The sequence below is a fragment of the Papio anubis genome, chromosome 7, assembly GCF_008728515.1.
Source record: "Papio anubis isolate 15944 chromosome 7, Panubis1.0, whole genome shotgun sequence".
In the NCBI taxonomy this organism is placed as follows: Eukaryota; Metazoa; Chordata; class Mammalia; order Primates; family Cercopithecidae; genus Papio; species Papio anubis.
The window spans coordinates 151,342,976-151,367,489 of NC_044982.1; the positions used below are offsets into that span (position 1 = coordinate 151,342,976).

Consider the following 24,514-nt stretch of genomic DNA (forward strand, 5'->3'; position numbering starts at 1 on the left):
GTACCCTGGCTCTCTAGGTAAGATCTGGACTCCATGTTTATTTTGGGATATAATTTCTACGAATAGCAATAACAATATAAAAATGATTTATATTCTTCTATATGTAGGTATTTCATGGCTTTGGGAAACATTTTAAGCACAACTTGGGTTAAGTTGATTAAGACAGTCTATGTGTTCTATAAAGCAGAGCAATTAACACGATTATTACTTTTGAGTCTTTGTCATATAAACTGATTCCTGCTAATTTTTTAAACTAACGTAGCTGTCAGAATAATTCTGCCTTCTTTGGATTAATAATTAATAGTAATAAGCCTGGTTTTAAGTATTGTTTCTGCCTCTCACTAGCTAGAAAATCTTAAACAATGTAATTATCCCTTCTGTACCTTAATTTCTTCATCTGTAAAATGGGAATAATAAAAGAGGAACTATGGGGCGGGCACGGTGGCTCATTCCTGTAATCCCAGCACTTTGGGAGGCCGAGGTGGGTGGATCACCCGAGGTCAGGAGTTCAAGACCAGCCTGGCCAACATGGGGAAACACTGTCTCTACAAAAAAATAGAAAAATTAGCCGAGCATGATGGTGGGTGCCTGTAATCCCAGCTACTTGGGAGGGTGAGGCAGGAGAATCGCTTGAACCCAGGAGGCAGAGGTTGCAGTGAGCAGAGATCGAGTCACTGAACTCAAGCCTGGGTGACAGAGCAACACTCTGTCTCAAAAGTAATAATAATAATAATAAAAAAATTAAAAATAAAAGAGAAACTATAAAGATTAAACAAACAACAACAACAACAAAAAAAAACGGGTAGAAGCCATACAGCACATATTAAACTAATAATGCCAACAACCATAAGTTTTAATTAAGAAATAATCCCAATAAGTTTTAATTACGAAATAATCCCAATAATATACTTTTTAAAATTCAATAACTGTTCCACTGGATTTGTCGTGAAAATTTTCCTTTTCAGTTTGGAACCCCTGTTTATTTAGTGTTGATGATAACATTAGGGAAAGATGAAGAATGGAGGAAAAAAGTTTCTGATCATCTTTCCTCATCAAATCAAATGATATTCCTTTAAAAAAAATGCCGGACTGTATTCTTTCTTTTCTTTCTTTCTTTCTTTCTATGTTGCCCAGGCTGGAGTGCAGTGGTGCGATCTCAGCTCACTGCAACCTCTGCTTCCCTAGTTCAAGCAATTCTGCCTCAGCCTCCCCAGTAGCTGGAACTACAGGCGCACGCCACCATGCCTGGCTAAAAAGTGTTGGATCGTTTCTACATACATCATATTCTTCTACCTACATGTGTATTTGTTGGCAGATGAATATGTGGTTTTCCATATTGGCCATATCATAACCTGTTTCTTGGTGTAAAATGTTATCATATCACCTCTTTGTGAGTTTCTTATTACGTATGTTGTCACTGCCTTTCCTCACATGCCATGGTATGTCTTTCTGTAAAGTTGGTCACCCCATTATTGGTTGAATCACTCCAAAACTTAATAGTAAATATTACAAATATGCTGCTCTGTGACAGAAGCAAAAACTATAGAGAAATATATATATTCATTTCCTCAACTTTGTTTAGAAGCCCTCTAAGAGCCTAAACACAATGACAATAAATAGTGACTCTAATGAGGTGCCAGGAAGTAGGTATTATTACCATCTCTATGCTGCAGATAAGTAGGAAGGGGTGTAGAACAGAAGAGATGAATCATATAGCTATTACGTGGCCACACCAAGATTAGCTCCAGTCTCTCATGCCCTTAACCCCAGTGGCACATCCTCTTGGGATTATGTCTATACTGTTACCTCACATGGATAATAGCCTTGTGTAGTTGAGCTATAATAGACATCTCAAAGAGGCAACAAACTGGCTGCCCTTTCAGATCCAACAATTAGAGATTGCAAATTTGTGGCATGTGCAGCTCCAACAATTTCAAGTTTTACAAATAGAGAGAAAGTAGACCATTGATACATTCTTTGCACACATTTCCATTTATATGGATTAGTGAAACTTGTATTTTTTGGTAATTATAAAGTTTAGATAAAATACCTTTATGCTCACTAAACATAACATTAATGATAAAAACATAAATGATAAAACCATAATGATATATATAAAAATTGATGTGCACGAACCTCACCAGAAATCTCACATTCTACTTTTAAATTTACCAATACCTAATTAATTGGGGTCTTTCAACTAGTTCACATGACTATGCTTAACAGAAGCTATTGTCTAAATAAGTTTATAATGTGACATTACTGAGCACTTGGCAGAGCTCTTTTGCCATTATTTCTTTCCCCATCTCCCTCTCAATTACTTTGCACACAATGCCATGTTGAGAAATGGCATGTGAAATAACAGAAGACACCTGAGTTTTAAACTGATACAAGAGTTTGGCACTCTAAAAGAGATAGTTTACTGTTGGATCTCAATGAGCTAAAAGAAAAAAAAAAAACAAGCCTCATGTCCCTTCCTAAACCAAAGTGATGCATTTTTATTATTTGGCAAGCTAGAGCAGGTTCGTCATTTCTGACTCGGTCACAGGGACATTTATCACACTGAAGTCTCAGATATTTGAAACTTTAGTTCTCTGGCAAGCACAAGTAGATCATAGCTCATAACATTGAAACAGCAACAAAAAAATGGCTGTGATTAAACAAAATGTCACAAAATTCATCATCATAACTTATGCATAGGGGCTGAACTCTCAGAACATATTTATACTTGATTTTTCTCTAGTCCAAAAGAATCTGTTTTTACAATTTCCAGTCCCACAGCAGATTAGATGCAACAAATTAATTAGTTATTTGTTATTTGTGGGCACACTGAGAGTACTACAATGTGCTGGTTGGTGGTCTGATAGGAAGAGGAAATGTGGAGAGATGTAAAAACAGACGAAACTCTGATTATACTCCCACCTGGGGCCATTTAGCATTGGAGCAAGCAGCCACTCACAAATCAAACCACACAATATTACGTGGATCATTAATATATTATGGAAAACTATAATTTACCTCCACAGTGATTACCTTGCGTAAATAGGATGCCACAAAAATTTTGTTGAGTATATTCTTATTCTGTATAAGAAGGTAAAACAAGTTTCTAATATTTAAAAAAATTGCCATATGAAATGCTTCAAATATCATCTTAGTTTTGATATTTAAAGGATAAACACTAAAATAACCAGAATACCCAAACACAGAAAAATTATGCATTCCCAGAGGGCTCTAGACTATTGTGGTTTTATTAAACATAATTGTTTTTGAAGAATAATACTGGTATGTCTGAACTGGCTGGCGCCCTTAACAGCTCCCTTTCTACCCACAAACAAAGCCAAGGGCTTTCTATAACCACAGTTCTAATACATGTTCCAGAAAATATCTCTAAGCTCAATTTCCTACCCACCCTTCAAAAACCACTAGCTCTGGCTTGGTGTCCCTAGTCAGTACCCTGTTGCTTTGTACCCACTCTATGTGTCAATGTTCTGCTTAGTTACTAACTCTGGCTTCAGCCCTAAATATAATTAGCAATCCCATAGCTCCACGCTTTCAAGTGGTACTGTCCAATAGAAATAAAATGTGAGCCACATATGTAATTTCATAGTGGCCACATTCAAAAAATGAAAAGAAACAGAGACAATAAAATTTGTGATATATTGTATTTAACTCAATATACTGAAAACAATCATTATAAAAATCTTAATGAGATATTTTGCATTCTCTTTTACACTAAGTCTGAAATTTGCTGTATATTTAACACAGCATGTCTCATCTTGGACGAGCTACATTTCAAGTGGTCCCACAGCTACATGTGGCTAGTGGCTATCATATTGGACACTGTAGTTCAATAGTCCCTGGACCATGATCACCCTCAACTCCCAAAGCGCCTACCATGGCTGGAGCATCAGATTCCCTGGTGGTGTCTGAGGGTAGTTTGTGCAGTATACCACAAAATTATTCACTAGACTCTCTGTGAATGTATTGATATGTACCTAATAATCTTATCATTTTAAAACAACTTTGCCATCTATATGTTTTCCGCAAAACAGTTTTAAATCCTGTTTTTTCCAGTTGGCTCTTACATCAACTATGTGAGGTAGATAAAGGAGGCATCAATTTCCCCATTTTATAGATAAGAAAATCAAGACTCAGAAAAATTTAGCGGTTTATTAAGGTGGATTATTCAGTGGGATCTTTGTGATTTATTTATGGCTCTTTCTGTGGTTTCTTATTATCCTTTAAATCAATCAGAGGATGGGCTGGGTGTGGTGGCTCAGGTTTGTATTCCCAGCACTATGGGAGACCAAGGCAGGAAGACTCCTTGAGCCCAGGAATTCCAGGACAGACTGGGCAACATAGTGAGACGCCGTCTCTAAAAAAATTTTTTTCTAATTAGCCGGACATGGTGGTGCATGCCTGTGGTCCCAGCTACTTGGGAGGCTGAGGTGGAAGGATCACTTTAGTCCAGGAGGTGAAGGTGGCAGTGAGCTGTGATCACACCACTGCATGTCAACCTGGGTGACAGAGCAAGACTCTGTCATACATGCAGTCAACAATCATATGAAAAAAAAGCTCAACATCACTGATCATTAGAGAAATGCAAATCAAAACCACAATGAGATACCATCTCACAACAGTCAAAATGCCTACTATTAAAAAGTCAAAAAATAACAGATGCTGGCAAGGTTGTGGAGAAAAAGGAATGCTTATACATTATTGGTAGGAATATGAATTATTTCAGCTATTGTGGAAGACAGTCCTCAAAGACTTAAAAACAGAAATACCATTCAACCCAGCAACCCCATTTCTGGGCATATATCTGGAGGACTATAAATCATTCTATTATAAAGACACATGCATGTATATGTTTCACTGAAGCACTAGTCACAACAGCAAATACATGGAAACAAGCTAAATGCCTATCAATGATAGACTGGATAAAGAAAATGTGGTATGTATATATATACTATAGAATAGTATACAGCCATAAAAAAGAACAAGTTCATGTCCTTTGCAAGGACATGGATGGAGCTGGAGGCCATTATCCTTAGCAAAGTAACACAGGAACAGAAAACCATGTTTTCACTTATAAGTGAGAGCTAAATGATGAGAACACATGGACACATAGAGGGGAATAACACACACAGGGGCCTATTGGAGGGTGGAGGGTAAGAGGAGGGAAAAGATCAGGAAAAAAAAACTAAGAAATACTAGGCTTAATACCTGGGTGATGAAATAATCTTCCCCAAAACCTTCCATGACACAAGTTTACCTATATAACAAACCTGCGCATGTATCCTTGAACTTAAAATAAAAGTTAAAAAAGAAAAAAGAAAAATTGAGGACGGACCTATTTTTTTACTCTTGGATGCAAATTCCCAAAGACTGCAGACATCTAATCAGAAGTATTCATATTCAGTCTTTTGAACAATGACATCAACTATGTGTTGAGACATGCACAATCAACCCACAGATATCAAGAATTATAAAAGAAAGTCCACATGAAATATATGGGAAACAAGTTTTCTCTTCACATATAAGCAGAACTAACAGTTGGGCAATGATTAAATCACATTGAGAAACCTCAAGGACACATAAAAAGGGAAATTCTTTGGGAGGTTTGCTTCTTGTTTATTTTTTAGAAATGAAGTGATCTAAAAAGAGAGGACAAGCTCATTCAGTTATAGCTTTCATCTAATTACCACAAACTCTAATGCAAATTAGACTGTAGGTCTGCTCAATGTACATTTCTGTGCTTGCCAAATTGTGTTTGGCAATGTGGTCAAGCAACAGCAGATGCACACTGGACCGAGTTTTCTTGGGCTGTTCAATAATTAGGAGGACCATGTATTATAATAAACCACATCCCCTTGGCTAAGACTTGGATGCAAATTGCACACTAATTCACTTCCAAGTTTTTGGAAGCTTTCCAAGAGAGATGAAAATCAGGGAAATATAATGTTTACTTCAGGAAATTTGTTTAAAACTAAATATGGCTCATTTATAAGAGGCGTTGAGGAACTCCATAAGAAATGTTAACAATAGCTTTTTTCAAGTTCCACTCAGCAGGAATAAGGATGTGTTAACATGTTCCCTTTGAAGAGCCTTCCTGTGGTACATGCCAGTTGTAACCATCTCCTTATAAATGTATTGGGAGAGTCTAAGTGGAAAATAAAGAGCAGTTTTCCATATCTGTAAAATATCAAGTTGCTCAAATGGAGGGTGAAATCAGTTCAGCTGGTGAGACTTAGTCAACATTTTCTGCAACTGACGGATAGGTAGCAGTCTGCCCCTTAGATCAGAAAGTGAACAAGTTGAAACTTCTGCAAAGCCAAAACATCCATTCTAATAATAAAAACCTTTGCATCATTCCAGCTGGCATTAATCCAGTGATTAAAAACATTATCTAAAATGGAATATAAATAAATTTTAAAGGGCAGTTTCTAACAGACCAAATCATATCCTACATTCATGGCATATCCCCATCAACTTGCAGTGAGACGCCATTGTCTCCCAGCAGCAGTCCTATTAACAGTTACATCCAAGTGTGTTGTTAAGGAGACCTGCATACCTGTCCCTAGCCTCTTTCTCCAAACTCCATTTTTTAAATGATTTGCTTGAGTCCAATACTAACTCAGTCACTGTCCTGGGTCTATGTATGCCAACATAGAGATGAACCGCTGCAATCTTCCTTTCAGGCAGGACTTGCTGCACAACTGTAGGGAATCCAGTTAGGAGACTGCCTTTAGCTGTCCTCTTTTTTGGGATCCACCTCAGCTAAAGAGACATACTTTACCTGCGGTCATGCCCATTGCATAACCGAGCAAGGCCATTGAAGACAGTTCAGGATGACTCGAAGCAGGAATATTTTCTCCAGAGTTCTGTTACGCTCAGTTCTTTACCTTTCTTTCATAAATGTCAATCTCCAATAAACACCCCAAATTCCATTCACAGTTTGCTTCCAGAAAACCCAGTCTACACCCAAGTTTCTGTCAGTGGCCTTCTGCCCACCCTGAACCTATGACATGAAAGCTAGCATTTGACCATGTCTTCCAATTGGACCAGACACTCCAGTCCCTGATCTTGGTATCCCCTTCAGGATTCACAGTAAATCACTCTTTTTAGGAGAGTCTCCAACTCTTTCAGACCTGAGCCAATCAGTCACTTAATATCACTCTTCAGATTAGTGTCTGTGGAAATGATGAGTACAGACTTTAGCGGTGAATTCACACTTGCAGTAAGTAATCATCTTCTAAATTTTTATTTTGAGACAATCATAGATTCACATGCAGTTGCAAGAAATAATATCGAGAGAACCTATATACCTGTTTACTCAGTTTTCTCCAACAGCAACATCTTGTGTAACTATTGTGTTTCCTAGTATCACAACTAGGAAACTGACATAAATACAGCCCACTGATATTATTCAAATCTCACTAGCATTATGTGCACTCAATTGTCTTTCTGTACATATGTAACTCCAGGCAATTTTATCACACATGTAGGTTCGCATGACCACTGCAACAGTCAAGATACAAAACAGTTCCATCATGAGAATTCTTGATACTAGTTTTTGTAGCCACAACAACTTCCCTCCAGACTCCTCTATCCCCTTAAACTCATTTATCTGTTCTTCATTTCTATAATTCTGTCATTTAAAGAATGTTATGTAAATGAAATCGTACAGCATATAACCTTTTGAGAGTGGCTTTCCTCACTCAGTAGAAATCCCTTGAGTTCCATATCTAAGCTATTGCCTGTATCAATAGTAGTGTCCCATGGAAAGGATGTACCACAGTGTGTTTAAACATTCATTCACTGAAGGACATTTGGGTTACTTGCAGTTTCGGGATAAGTTAAACCTACACTGAATATTCACGTACAGGTTTTTGTGTGGAAATACATTTTTGTGTCTTTGGAATAAATGCGTTTGCTGGATCATATGGTAAGCACATGTTCAGCTTTGTAAGAAATTGCCACTCTTTACCAGACTAGCTGTGCCATTTTCCATTTCCACAGCGATGAACAGTAATCCAGTTTCTCTGCACAATCACCAGTGTTTGGTGTTATCACTATTTTTTATTTTAGCCATTCTGTTAGGGGTGTGTGATATCTTATTGTTTTAATTTGCCCTTTCCTAACAGCTAATAATGTTGAGCATCTTTTCATGTACTTCTTTGCCATTTGTATATATCCTCTTCAGTGAAATGTGTATTCATGTTTTTGCCCATTTTCTAATTGGATCATTTGCTTTGTTACAGCTGGGTTTGGAGAGTTATTTCTAGATTCTAATACAAGTTTTTTGCAAATATGTAGTTTGAAAATATCTTTTCTCAATCTGTAGCTTGTGTTTTCATCTTCTTAATAGAGTCTTTGACAGAGCAAAAGTTTAAAATTTTGATAAGGTCCTCTTGATAAGAATTATGTTTTATATCCTAGAAAGAAATACATGCATATAGCAAAAATAAAATTCAAAAGTCTAAAACTCAAATAATCTCTTGATTATAAAATAAATGATATGTGTTTTCAGAGGACAACTGCAAATTATTTTTTAAATCAAACAGCAGCAAGCTTCACTTTACAAACTAAGGAAAGTTAGGAAAGACAACTAGGATGTATAATAGTAAATATAATTAAATATTTTATTGAAGAATATTTGCAAATGATCTATTTCCTCCAAATTCAATGAGATTCATGGTTATTTTATAAGTGGGGATAACCTACATTGCATATTTTAAATGAATACTTATTCATTTATTTGTTTAACCAATATTTTGAACAATTACTGTAAGCTTGGCATCTCTCACTCCCTTTATTTTTACTTTTTTTATTATACTTTAAGTTCCAGGGTACACGTGCAGAATGTGCAGGTTTGTTGCATAAGTATACACGTGCCATGGTGGTTTGCTGCACCCATCAACCCGTCATCTACATTAGGTATTTCTCCTAATGCCATCCCTCCCCACCCACCGTGTCCATGTGTTCTCACTGTTCAACTCCACTTATGAGCTCTCACTTTCATTCAAAAATCCTAATGATGCAAGTTTACACTGACTTTTTAACCAGTGATGCGATAATTCTTCTATATCATACTACAGTCTTTAAAAGATGTAAAATTATAAACTTCCAATTTTTCTTCCAAATCGGTTCTTAATTTGTTAAAAATTAAGGAATATCATCTAGTTTTATAGTGGAAAATGTCAGTAGTAGGTGTCAAATGATATAGTAATTTACAACTGCTCAAATGTAAAAATTATTGACAACAACAAACAATTTAGTTGAGACAAAATTGAGAAGAATTATGGCTTCCAGAATAGCCTTAAGAATGCCAGATAATATAAGTGAACAATGGAATAAAACATATAACTGAGTGTAGATGAAAGTAAAGTAATATACAATGCCAGGACATTTTTAAATAATTTGTAGAGGCATTTAAAAATAATTTTTAAATAATTTAAAATAAATTTTAAATTATTTGTAGCAGAAAGTATCACTTTTAAAAACAGTTTTCATAGTTATATTGGCCTACTCATAATAATATTTCTGTTTAGAATTCTAAATTATTTTAAATCACTCAAGAACAAACAAAAATATTATGAGTAAGCCAACACAACTATAAAAATTGTTTTAAAAAGTGAGTGATGCTTTCTACTATGCAAGAATAAAATAACAATGTGGAAAATATTTTTATATTCATTTTTATATTAAGTATATTGCATAGTAAATACTAAAATCAAGCTGGTATTCTTAGCTACTAAGGATTAATTTCATCAAGATTATTTTATTTTATTTATTTTATTTTATTTTTTAAGACAAAGTCTTCCTCTGTCACCCAGGCTGGAGCACAGTGGTGCAATCATAGCTTACTGCAAGCTCGAACTCCTGGGCTCAAGTGATCCTCCCTTCTCAACCTCCCAAGTAGTTGGGAGTACAGGTGCATGCCACCACCTTTGGCTAATCTAAAAAACATTTTCAAATAGAGAGGTCTCACTTTGTTGCCCAGGCTGGTCTCAAACTCTGGGGCTTAATCAGTTCTCCACCTCGGCCTCCCAATGTGATAAGATTGCAGGCATGAGCCATTGTGCCTAGCCTTCATCAAAATTTAATAGCAATAAGCATATTATTGAAAATAATTAAAATAATGTCATTAAAATAATGTATTGTCTGATAGTCTCGAACTTTGCAAATGGATACTTCCAAAAAGGAGTTCCTGTAAGTGATTGCAACAATAATATGCAAATATGGTAGATGTGGAGTAGGCACACTTAACTATGCAGACTGGAGGAACAGAGTAAGCCATTCCATAGACATTGACAAACAGATGCAGAGATGAGAAACAGATGCAGAGGAAAAGGAAGTATTGCCTGGGTGGCCAATGAATATAAACTCCTTATTCTTTGGTTGTATTCCTGCCCTTAAATGTTGTGTTATGTCCTTATTTATTTATTAGGCACTTAAAGTATATTATGTCCTGTCATGATAAAGTGATAGGTAATTGGATTTACTCTACTTTTTTAGACAATTAGAAAACCAGACAAAATAAATTATATGGAGTGGACGTCAGACAATAGGAAGGACTGGTCAGTAATCCCTGAGACAATGGAAACAAATGATTTGAAGTCTATAAGTTCTTGAGCTCACTAATTGAAGAGAATTTCCAGGCCATAGCACAGGGAAGGAATTCAAAACAAAGACTGTAGTCTTGCTGAGTTTACACAATTCAGAGTTTTGAGAGGCCAACGTGCCCAAAATTTTAAAAGCAAAGTACCCGAGAGGAGAGGAGGTTGCTTACTAAGAGAAAGAATGGAGAAAGCTGGGTAGCTACAGAAATATTCCCCCTTGAGTTCTTGGCTGAATACTGATCTGCAGATGAGTGTGAGGCCAGAAAAGGAACCATCGGAGAAGAGAAAGATCAATCCTGGAAGGCCACATTAGCCCATAATAGGTTCTATTCTCACCAATCAGTGTAGAAAGACCTCCTAATACATAGGCATGGGGTGTTGCCTTTATAAAGACAGCAAATTAGCCTAGACTAAAGAATATCTGAACCCTTGCTACCAAAGCTTGATAAGAAATCCTAAAGGATAAAATTGAGTCCCAGTAATTTAATTGTATCCGAGAACCAAGATCTCAAATATTTAAAGAACTACCTCCCCTGCCAAATCTAGAAAACTACAACATAAAATTCATATGTGCTAGCATCTAATCAAAAATTACCAAGCATTCAAAGAAACAGAAAAATATAACCTATGAGAAACATCAATTATTAGAAACATATTAAAAATTATACATATAATAGAATTAGTTCAAAATAATATTAAAATAGCCAAAATGAATATACTTTATATGTTAAAGAAGGCAAAGGAAAGTATGAAGATGTTGGGAGAGAATGGAAGACAAAAAAGGAAAAAAAATTCTAATGGTGAAAAATAAAATATACAAAATAAAAATTATACCAAATGGTATTAAGAGCCTTACAGAAAAGAATAAGCCTTACAGAAAAAAGATTAGTGGACTTGAAAACAAAGCAATATAAACTATACAAAATGAAACACACAGAGAAAAGTGGTAAAATAAAAATCAATAGAACATCAGTGGGTTGTGGGAAAATATTAACAAGTCTAATGAGAAAAATTGAAGTCTCAGAAAGGTGGTGGGGAAGGCAGGGATGGGGCAGAAAAAATATTTAAAGTAACAATGAAAAGATTTCAATTTCATAAACGCTAATAGGACAAAAATCTAAGAAACTCAAGAAAACTCAAGCAGAAGAAATTTTTTTAAAAATCTATGCAAAGGGATGTGATAATAAAATTAATGTAAACTAGGGGGGACATCTTAAAAGCAGACAGAGAAGTCATATTCACAAAACATAACTGAAAAAAGAATGCAGCATGCTTTTCTTAAGAAACAATGCAAGCCACAAGAAAATAAAAAAAGCCTTTAAAGTACAAAAATATATATCACTGCCAACCTAGAATATTATACCCATAAACTATATATATATTTTTAAATGAGGATGAAATAAAGACTTACTCAGATTTAGAAAAGCTGAGAGAATTCATCACCAGCAGACAGGAACTACAGTAAAGATTAAAGGAAGTCCTTTAGGCAGAAGAAAAATAAAACTAGATGGAAATATGCATCTACTCAAAGAAATGAAGATTATAGGCAAGATAAGTATGTGACAAAATATGAAAGACATTTTTTCATCTTTTATCTCTTTAAACCAAAAGTAATAATCATAGATTATGGGGCTTGTAAATGTGGAAGTGGAATTTATTATAAAAATAGCACAAAGACTGAGAGGCGCAAAATAGAAATACAAGATTGCAAATGTCTTACATCATATGTAAAATGATATAATATTATTTTAAGATAGGCTATGATAAACTAAAAGTACATAACGTAAACCCTACAACAATCATATGAAAATAAAATGAAGTATAACTAACATGCTAATCATGGGGATAAAACAGAATTATTTTTTTAAAGTAATCTGATAAGAAAAAGTAAAAGAGAAAAAAGAAACAAAGAACAAATAAAGTCCAAATAGCAAGATGATAGATTTACATATCAATAATTATCCAATGATTTATACTCATACAATACTATCATTCAGTGATGGAAATGGTCAGTATTATGACTGTGGTAATGATTTCATCACTGTGTATATAAGTAAAAACTGATCAGATTGTATACATTAAATATATACAGTTTGTGTTTCAATTATGTCTTAGTGAGTTTGTAAAGATAGAAAAGTAAATTCAATTTAAAATGGCCACAAAATATGTATTATTTGTAAATATCCCAAATAAAAGGCATGTATCATTAAGATACTTGAAAAAATAAACAATGCCAAATTCTTTGGAGCCACATAGTCTAAAAGAAACTCACTAGACATATAAAGATGGAGATATATTAAAAGTTAAAGGATACAGAAAAGATACACCATGAAAATATTAATCAAAAGAAAGAAGTGGCAATACTTATATTAGACAAAGTAAACTTCAGAACAATGAATACTACCAGGGATAGTGAGGGTCAATTTATAATGATTGTGGGGTCAATTTATCATGAACTATTATCAATGCTATACATGTACTTAATATTTATCACTGAACTTAATAACAGAGATTCAAAGTGTATGACCAAAACCTGATAAAACTAAAAGCAAAAATAGGCAAATCCATAATTATAGTTAGAGATTTCAATATCCCACTCAATAACTGATAAACAAATTTGAGAAACTATCAGTATGGCCATAGAAGACTTGAACAACATTACTCATCAATTTGATCAAGTATATATTTATAGATATTTATTACTTATATACTTATCAAGTATATATTTATAGATACTCTACCAACCAGTAGCAAAATACATATTCTTTTCAGGTGCACATGAAATACTTAGGAAGATAGACCATTTTGTGCCATAAAACAAGACACAGTAAAATTTTAAAGATCGAAAACATACAAAGTGTGTTCTTCAACCGCACTGATTTTAATTAGAAATCAATTTTTTTAATGATACTTGGAAAATCATTGAATATCTGAAGTTAAATAACACATTAACTAAGTAACTCCTAGGTCACAGAACAAAATCACAAAGTAAATGAGAAAATATTTTTAGCTGCACAAAAATGGAAATGCAACAAAAAAATTGTGAAATGCAGATAAAGTAGTGCTTAGAGAAAAATGTATGGCATTAAAAATGCATATTAGGTAAAAAAGGAAGGAAGAAAATCAGTCATCTAGGCTTCTACCTTAAGAAATTAGAAAAATGAGCAAACTAAACTGTAGTAAGAAAAAATAATATAATAAAATTTATAGCAGATATAAAACTCGAGAGGAAAAGCAAGAAAATCACAAGAGAAAATCAAGGAACAGAAAACAACAGACGATATCAAAAGCTGCTTATTCTAAAAGAACCCTAAAACTCCTAGCTCTCTAACCAGACTGATAAGGTAAAAAAGAGAAAACACAAATTACCAATGTCATAAGTAAGAGAGCAAGCATCACTACAGGTTCCATAGGCATCAAAAGACTAATAAAGTATTTTAATGAACAACTGGATGCCAATAAATTTGATAACCAAGATAAAATGGAAAATTTATTTGAATGATATGATCTACCAAAACCCACTCAAGTAGAATTAGATAAGCTGAATATTCCTGTATCTGTTAAAGAAATTAAATTTCTAGTTTAAAAATTTCCTATAAAGAAAATCTCAGGCCCAAGTGGCTTTACTAATAAATTCTACCAAACATGTAAGAAGGAAATACAACCAATTCTACACAATCTCTTCCCAAAGGTAGAAAAGGGTTCTTTCCAATTCAATGATACAAAAAACAGAAAAAGAAATTACAAGAATGTCTACCTCTACTACTTTAATGCAATATCGCAGTAGAGATCCTACCCAGAGCAATAAAGCAAGAAAAAAAATAATAAAAGGCATACAAATTGAAAAGTAAAGCTGTCTACATTTGCAGATAGTATGGCTACTTTTATTGAAAGCCCTAATGAATCTACAGAGAAGCTATGGAGTTAGTAAGCAAATTTAGCAAAGTCACAAGATACAAAGCAATATGCAAAAATCAGTTGTATTTCTCTATACTAGAATTGAACAATCAGAAATTAAAATCACAAAAATATAGTAGGCAATTTCTTAAAAAGTTAAACATTCACATGCCATAAAACACAGCCATTCCATTTACAGGTATTTACTCAAGAGAAACAAAAGTATATTTCCACACAAACACTTGTACACAAATGTTCATAACAGCTTTATTTGTAATAGTGATAAATGAGAAACAACCCAATGTGTATCAATGGGTGAAAGGAGCAAAAATCCTGGTGTATCCATGCAATAAAATATTACTCAGGGATAAAATTAAATGAATTATTCATAACTCAACAACATGGATAAATTTTAAATCGTTCTGTTTTGTGAAAAAAGCCAGAAATAAGGATAATATTGGATTATACAGTCTCCATAAAATTCTAGAGCATATAAACTAATATATAGTAATGGAAGGTAGGTTAACAGGTACTTGGAGCTAGATGTGGAGAAAATGATCAACTGCAAAAGGTATGAGGAAATTTTGAATTTTGATGTAAATATTCTTTGCCTTGACTGTGATGATGGTTGTATAAATAAATAAAAACCTATCAAAATATATATTACATATGTACAGTTTATTATACCGCAATAATAGTTCAATAAATGTATGAAATAAGTAACTGTGGGATATAGAAAAATAAAGAAAATAATTCAATTAAAAGTTGCATTAAAATATGAAATAGTCATAAATTTAACAAAATATGTGTAAGACCTTTACACTGAAAACTACAAGACAGCATTAAAAGAAATTAGAGACGCTTTAAAGAAATACTTATGTTCCATGCTCATGTATCAAAAGAATAAATATTGTTAAGATGTCAGTTCCCCACCAAACTAATCTATCGAGTCAGTGCGATCACATTCAAAACTCAACAGGCTTTTTTCAGAAATTGACAAATCAATTCTAAAATATATATGGAAATACAAAGGGCCTGGAATGTTCAAAACAATTTTGAAAACAAAGAAAAACGTTGGAGAACTTACATTACCTGATTGTAAGACTGACTATAAAACTATAATCACGAAAATGTTAGCGTAAAAAAATAGATTAATGGAACTGAAGTTCAGAAATAGAGCCAAACATATATGATCAATGATATTTGGTAAAAGTGCCAAGGCAATCCAGTGTGACAAGTTACATTCCAATGTGTTGGAATAACTGGGAATTAAATATTCACACACACACACACACACACACACACACACACAGAAAGACTACAACCCTGGACCCTTACTTTTTACATACAAAAATTAACTTGAAATGGATTATAGACTCAAATTTAAATTTTGCTAAAACTATAACACTTCTAGAAGAAAATATAAGAGAATCTTTTAGTCACCTTAGATCAAGCAAAATTTACTAAATAGTACTAAAATTTACAGACTATAAAAAATTGATACATCATACTTTGTTAAAATTTTAAAATTTTTCTTCTTCAAAAAACACTGTTGAAAAAGTATAAGGGAAAGCTTGGGTCTTACTCTAGACCTACAAAATCAGTATCTCCAGGAATGGGTTTCCACATGTGATTTTGAATCATAACTGATAAGAATTATTGTCTCAGTTCTCAAATTAAAAATTTGAGAATTTCATTATATAGTACCACATTGATGGCCTCCGCATAGGACCAAAGAAGACTCACAGGGAGAAATAGAAGACAGATATTTTCTACAGTAAATAAGAAAATTAGACCTAGAGAAGAAAAAAACTAAGGGATTGATAAATACTGACTTGCAAATACATGAATAATCACTATGCAGTGACCTTGGCACAGAGTCACTGCATAGTGACTAAAAAAATAAATAAATAGTTCTTGATATTAGGTTTCCAAATGAGATCCCAGAATTTTCTCAAATATTCATTAAGGTAAGTTATTCCTCGTCAGAAGACATGATCTTAACCGCAAGAAGTTAATCTGCAGAACTGAAGTCTCTCCCCTAGATAATTACTTGAGAAGTCATTCTGTGAAGCTGGCAATAGTGACATCAAAGTCCATTTGCCAAGAAGGGCCAATTCACAAGTTGGGCATCAAGAAAATCCCTCCATAAACACAATCTATATCCTTCTGTCCCCTTTTAAAGTTTTACTGTGTTAATGTAAAATTGAAAAACTGCAGTGCTATGGTTTCCTTTTTCTCAGTCTACTTATTAGCAAACAGTAGTAGGTAAGAGGAAGATGTGGAAGAGTTTTAAAACTGTTTGAATTTATGTGTATCAGACACAAGGTCCCAAGAAATGCTCCATGTCTATCTGCTCTGTGTCTGAAGAACAGTTTTTAGACATAAAGTAAATATCTAAATAATAATCAACCCCAGAAACCAGTGTCATAGAAAGAATGAAATAGCTGAAGCTTTATTTATATTATCTACCCTAATTTTCCCCAACTGAATGTTGAAAGTCAGAATGTACACATCTGAAAGAATATCACAAAGCAGGCACTTTACAAATATTAACTATTTTATCATTATAAAAGTGATGCATACTCATTTTAGAAAATAGAGCTAAACACACACATAAAAAATTATTTGTAGTTTTGCCACCCAAAGGTAATTACAACTGATACTTATGAATCAACCATCTGTGCACTGACACATCCATAACACCAAAATGGAAGCATCTAGTATATATTGTCTGTGATCCTGAGAAGTGCATTCTTCTGTTCATATGTAGATGTCTCTAATTTTCCAGCTATTATGAAGAATAAGATTCAGCAAACCTGCATGAAACGTATGGTATGGTACCAAAGAAATATAAGAGTAGATTCCTAACCAGGGTTCACATCTACCAGTTCTCTATATTGAGAGTTTGGTAACTTGATTTACCTAATTGCAATAATGATTATTTAATTGTGTTTCATCTTGCTTACCATTTTGTATTCTAAACATCATTTTTAATGGAACTGCCTTGCCTTTTCTTTATCCCGAGTTCTCTCCATTAGAAACGACAGCATTTTATTTCACTGCAAAATGGATATTAATTAGCAGCAGAGATCAAAGAATCGTGTTACAATCCCTTATGGAAATTATTAAGATTCCTCTTCTGCTTTTTCATGAGTCTTTGTCCCAAAACTGAAGCAATAACTTGGTCACATTTTTAAAAACTATACAAAAAGGAATTATTATTGTTGCTTATTCTTGCTGTCCTTTTTCCATGACCACAGGGAGCCAAATACTAATTCTTTATTGGATTTGTTATTGGAAGTGTTGCCAACACGGAATTGGAAAAAGAAAACAATTGAGCTTCCTAAGTAGACCACAGAGCACAAATCTTCAAATTAGCTCCAATAATTAAGGCATCTTGTGAAGGGCTTCAATGACAGGATAAACTCATCTGTCCCTAGCACAAGACCCATATCAATTACCCTGGGTCTAAGGAGGCTGGTACACAACAAAGAAAATCAAAATACAGAGGCTGACAGTCTAGACAAAGCCTGACTCTGGTCAAAAGCAGCCTCTCCAAGTGTTATCTTTAAGCCAAGTGGTTTTAAATAAGTTTAAATACCAACAGGGGGTTAATTTGAAATCAGTTTGATTCTATTTTTGAATTAATGCCTTTAAAAATCTGCTTTTATAATTTCTGCTTATCAAGGATTGCCCTTCTGGTATAAAAACTGAGCCAAGACTCAGTTATCAAATACTATGAAGGGTTCTGTTAATTAGATAGTTTATCTGTGATGAGTTGTTGACACTGAGATGATGTGTGTTAAATAATTTTAAAATATTCTGCGGGGCACTAACTTGGTGGCTCAAAGCATTATTCTTCAATTTTTCAGACCCTGGCTTTAAGTCACACTAGAATCTCTTAGTATAAATTAATGTGAATCATTTCTTAAATATAGAATCATTCATATCTCAAAATTATCTGTATGAGAGAATAAATCTTCTGGCGTTCTTTATTAGGCTGCTGTAGACCATTCTAACTAATCCAGCCTCTTTCACATGATGGTTGGTCTTTAACTGCTTGGTAGAGACTGCCAGGAAATTCATCATTGCTGTTATTAAACACAATTCTCAGGATTTGCTCTTTTTATAATGTTTCTTGTAAAAGCTTTTTTGTGTGATTTTTCCTCTGGCTTCTTGTTCTGCTTCCATATAGGGCAACCCAGGAGAAATCTCAGACACTGAAATATTTTTACTCGTGTAGGTAAATTAAAGCTCCAGCTGTTAAGGGTTTTTCTTTCTGTCTGTCAATTTTCTTTTTCAAGTTATGGTCTGTGAAGGCAGAGGCCAAGAACAGTCCACGGGGAATGGCTTGGAGCCTTAGAACAAGCTGGTATCCTTGTATTTTCTAGAGGAAAAAATATTGGACTCCAAAGTTTAACATCAGGAAAGCTGCTAATTAATTAGCCCATAAATTGTTAAAAGCACGAATCATTCATTATCATCTCTGGGATTTCATTTTAAGCTCCCCTTCAAATATTGATTTTGTTTACCGCTTTGTTTCTTTATATTTTTGCTCTTTTCTTTTCTCACACGTTCTCTAAGAGACATGATACTCTATGTCTCATAGAATCTGAAGTCCTGAGGTTTTTGTTTAATAGTCATAATGTGTTTAACTGGTATGTACACGACTTAGAAAAAGAAATGGTTCTTTCCAGGTAGTGAAGCTCTCTGAAAAAAAAAAATCACTAAACTCATAGGAATCCTTAGTTTATATTCCAGTGTTACCATTATCTGTGGCCTCAGGCAAGTTGACTGCCTAGGTCTTGGTTTTCTATTTGTTAAATAAGGAGATTAGAATCCATGAATATCCTTTCCATGTCTAATAGTCTAGGATTCTCTTTATCAAAAGAACTTAGTGTAGGTGAAAGAATAAAAATGGAGTTCACATGAGGAAATAGTTGGCAAGCAGCCATTTGAAACTGTTTCTGTTCATTTTCTTCAAAGAAGATTTTGAAGAAAATTATCAACAAAGAAAGGAGAATATTGGCAATCAGGTAAGTGGAAAGAACTCCGGACAAGGAGTGGGGATCCAGTTCTAGTCACAGTTGCACCACTGACAACTTAGTGATCATGAAAAAATTATGAAATTGAAGATTCTGAGGCCAAAGATTGGACTCAAAACTGAAAAAGTTTGATTTTATTATGATAGTGCCTTTCACTCCCAAACTGCTATGATTCTATAAAATGGCCCCAAAGTCAGGGAAGAGGATAACCGGAAATGTCCTCGTAGTTATTGTCAATGAATGCTATCCTTTCATTTCTGATTAGGGAACGTTGTTCAAAAACATCGTGTCCTAGACCATCAACTCAGAAGTAAAACATACCCTTGGGGACTCTAAACAAATGCTATAACCAGTAGTAACTTTCTGAATCTGTAATATTTTAGTTTTAATGATGGCGATCTCCATGTACTCACCCTGAGAGTTAAGGATTATAAAGAAAGTTGTTCCATATATTTCTTTTGTTCCTCCTCTAAATTTCTTCTGTTTGTTTTTTGACCCAGAATATAACTGAAATAGCTAACAAAAATCAAACCACTACTAAAAATATAAATCCTAGTGGTAAATCTCAAGATGATTAGGACATGTGAAGTATTTGTACTCTTTCTGCAAAATTTCCCACACTGTCTAGGCACCCTCTAGCATACTGAATTTTTGCAAAATAGCCATATTACCTGCAAGCTGACAATACTCATGCATTCCAGCCTTTTAACAGAAGAAATATTTTCATTAATATTTTTAAGCTGTATATCAGTGTAAAAACTCAAAAGAATCAAGACTCAAAGGGAAAAACCTAGCCAAAAGAAATGTATTACAGAGGATAGTTTCCAGATTTTAATGATTTACCAAGTGAAAAATATAAAAAGTGGTAGATTTTTTTTCCTCCTAAAACATCAAGTACTGGACACTGCCCAAGGTAAGACTGCAAAAGCAGATGGTGTAATCATCCATTCCAGATAGTCAGTTCTGCTTCTTTCCTGCTTGTCTCCCTGGAACCCAGCCAGGAGCTTCTCCTTTTTCTTCAGGACATGGATGCTTCCCCTATGCTGGGACCCTCATTTTTTTGTAAGTCCTACTTTGGAGAAGCAGCACATTCCAACAGCCCTTGCTTTGAACCATAGTATAAAAGATGTAGGCTCTGTTCTCAATTTCTTCATGGTCCTGGTATGCAACCTGGTCCAAATACTTTTAGCCAACCCCTCTAAATTCCATGCTTTGATTTTTCTTTGATTGGTAAGAGAATAATTGGCAACATTTGAATTCACTGAATGCACATTTAATGCATTAATAATCATGATCCATTATACCAGGACATAGAACTCACAACTAAAGCTTTTTAATGATTAAATAAGAAATCTGTACTTTAAATTTTCACCCATAGAGTTTTCGGATCGTAGCAACCAATAACTTCCATTAGCCTCCTACACAATCATTTTGAAATAGGAAACCAGAATAGAGGTTAAGGGAATTTCCTTAGGCCACAATCCAAGTTTCAGTAATAACTTCTTTCCTCAATATAAGTCATTTACTTTAAAACTCCCCAAACAAAAAGGTTTTCCATGTCAGTCTGTAAAATATACACAGTACCCACTAAGCACAGCAAAAAAATCTCCAAATACTCATGATTTTAAAATAAATCATGAGTTAAACTATGTTTTAATGCCTAAAAGGCCCAGTAACTTTAAAATTGTTCCCTCAAAATAGGCTCTCATATTGTTTTCATGTTGTACTTCCAGTGCTTGAAACACAGCAGAGATTACAAATGTATACTGAATGGATGACGAATTGTTGACAGTAGTCTGAAATAAGGTAGCACCAAGAAAATGAGAAATTGCGCAAAGTGGACTGTCTGTAGGAATGTTATAAAAATAAAAATACAAAGAGCGGGTAAAGGTGTTGAAAATATGTTGAAGAAGAGGGAATCTAAAGGGGTTTCCCAGTTTCTGACTTAAGAGACCAGATGATGCCATTCAATGAGATAGGAAATATGAGGGAAGAGGAGGTAGGTGGGTGCATGGACAATGAGATCGACATTATAAGTGCTAAATCAAAAACTGTCATGGAACATGGAGGGAGAATTATTTGATAAAAAGTTGGATATACATATTAGAGTTTAATAGAGACATTTGTGACTTGGAAGTCATCATCATGTGTATCATAATTGAAGTTATGTCAATGAATGAGATTACCAATGTGATGGTTAATTTTAGGTGTCAACTTGACTTGCTTAAGGGATACTCACATAGCTGCTAAAGTAAAATCTCTGGATATGTTGTGGAGGTGTTTCCAGAAGAGACTGGCACTTGAATCAGCAGATTAAGTAAGGAAGATCTACCTTCACCAATTTCATCCAATCTGTTAAGGACTTAGATAGAATAAAAAAGCAGAGGAAAGGTGAATTCACTTTCTCCTCTGGGACTGGAAAATCCTTCTTCTATCGCTCCTGGATGTCAGAACATCAGGTGTTCAGGTTTTTGACTTTGGACTGAGAGTTACACCATTGGCTCCCATGGTTCTCAGGCCTTTGGACTTAGACTGAATTGTACCACCAGCTTCCCTGATTATCCAGCTTGCAGATGATGCTATATCATGGAACTTCTTTCTACTTTTTTTAAATACACACACACACACACACACACACACACACACACACACACACACATTTTATTATTTTATTTTATTTTATTTTTTGAGATGGAGTTTCACTCTTGTTGCCTAGGCTGGAGTGCAAGGCACAATCTCGGCTTACCGCAATCTCCGCCTCCTGGGTTCAAGCGATTCCCCTGCCTCAGCCTCCTGAGTAGCTGGGATTACAGGCATGCACCACCACACCTGGCTAATTTTGTATTTTTAGTAGAGACAGGGTTTCATCATGTTGGTCAGGCTGGTCTCAAACTCCCAACCTCAGGTGATCCACCTGCCTCAGCCTCCCAAAGTGCTGGGATTACAGGCATGAGCCACCATGCCCGGCCGACACACACATATATTTTAGAGACAGGATTTCATTTTGTCACCCATGCTGGAGTGCAGTGGTGCAATCACGGCTCACTATAACCTCAAACTCCTGGACTCAAGCAATCCTCTTACCACAGTCTCCTACATAGGTGGGACTACAGGTGCGCAACACCATGCCTGGTTAATTTTCTATTTTATTTTATTTTATTTTATTTTATTTGTTTTTTGTAGAGACGGGATCTCATTATGTTGCCCAAGCTGGTCTTGAGCTCCTGGACTCAAGGGATCCTCCTATCTTAGCCTCTGAAAGTGGTTGGATTACAGATGTCAGCCACCACACCTGGCCTCATGGGACTTCTCAGCCTCCATAACTGCATGAGCCAATTCCCATAATAAATCCCCTTTTATATATATATTATATATATAAATATGCATATATGTCCTTATTAGGTCTATTCCTTTGAGGAACCCTGACTACGATACCTAGGCAATAAGTATAGAACAGTATATCAATATAATTTGAAATTAGTGTGAAGCCTCCAACTTTGTTTTTCTTTCTCAGGATGGTTTGTCTCTTCAGGGTCTACTGTAGTCCCATATGAATTTTAGAATTATTATTCTATTTCTGTGAAAAATGCCATGGAAATTTTGATAGGGATTTGCACTGAATCTATACATTGCTTTAGGTATTAAGGATATTTTGACACTACTAGTTATTCCACTCTACAAACACAAGATATCATTTTATTTATTTGTATCTTCTTTAATTTCTTTCATCAGGGTTTTATGATTTTCAGTGTACAGACCTTTCATTTCCTTGATTAAATAGTTCTTATTTTGTTCTTGTTGATGCTATCATAACTGGGATTGTTTTCCTGATTTGTTTCAGATACATCATTGTTGGTGTAAAGAAATGCAACTAATTTTTGTATATTGATTTTTTTTATCCTGATACTTTGCTGATTTTATTTATTAGTTTTAACAGGTTTTTTGGGAGAAGTCTTTAGGGTTTGCTACATTTAGGATCATGTCATCTGCAAATGGGGATAATTTTACCTTTTCTTTACAATTTAGATGCCTTTTATTTCTTTTCCTTGTCTAATCGCTCTAGCTAGTACTTCCAGAACTATGTTGAATAGAAGTGGTGAGAGTGGGCATCCTTGGGTTATACCAGATCTTAGAGGAAACGTTTTTTCTCATTGATCACAATATTAGCTGTGGGCATTCATAAATGGCCCTTATCATATTGAGGAAATTTCCTTCTATATCTATTTTGCTGACAGCTTTTATCACGAAAGGATGTAGAAATTTGTCAAATGCTTTTTCGGCATCAATTGACATGACCATGTGCTTTTATCCTTCATTCTGGAAATGTTGTACGTTACATTGCTTGATTTGCAGATGTTTGGTACATTCTTAAATGATTGTGAGGGTTGCTAAATTTTTAATTTGTCAAGGACATTATAAGTATATATATATATATGTAGCCTTTACTATTATTACTATTTCATAGAAGTAGAAGACAGATATTTCAACACAAAACAAAGTATAGATAACAAAATCCTAAAACGAAGGACAGTCCTCCCAATTAACCAATTAATGTAGATAAAAGACTCATTACACTGACCTTCATTGAAAAAATAGCTATCATGAAATGACACTATTTGAGGACAAGCATTTGGGAAGAACTGGTACCACTGTAAACAGATTTCCAAGGACAAACACCCAGGGAATGCTCATCTTTAAGTGCTCATCAGAGAAGAAGAGTCTACAAAAGAGACTGAAAGGCAGTAAATGGAGAAGTAGAAAGTAAATCTAGGGAAGTGTGACATACTATAAGCCAGAAAAATAATGTTTCAAGAAGCATGTAGTCAATAATTCAGATGCCACTGAAAGCCAACGGACATATTAACAGAGAGTTGCTGATATCCTAAGTAAGAATAGTTTTATACTAAAATAATATGATGTGAAGACTTCACCTCTGGGCTGACT

At 34.5% G+C, this 24,514-nt stretch overlaps 1 long non-coding RNA gene across 1 annotated transcript in view; it reads right to left on the reverse strand.

Moving 5' to 3' along the window:
- Positions 1-22,212, reverse strand: part of LOC103885738 — a 252,481-nt gene extending 230,269 nt beyond the window's left edge. The window contains exon 1 of the long non-coding RNA XR_004185208.1: positions 21,810-22,212. This is a non-coding gene — a long non-coding RNA (uncharacterized LOC103885738). The remainder of the gene's footprint in view (positions 1-21,809) is intronic.
- Positions 22,213-24,514: the final 2,302 nt, after the last annotated feature.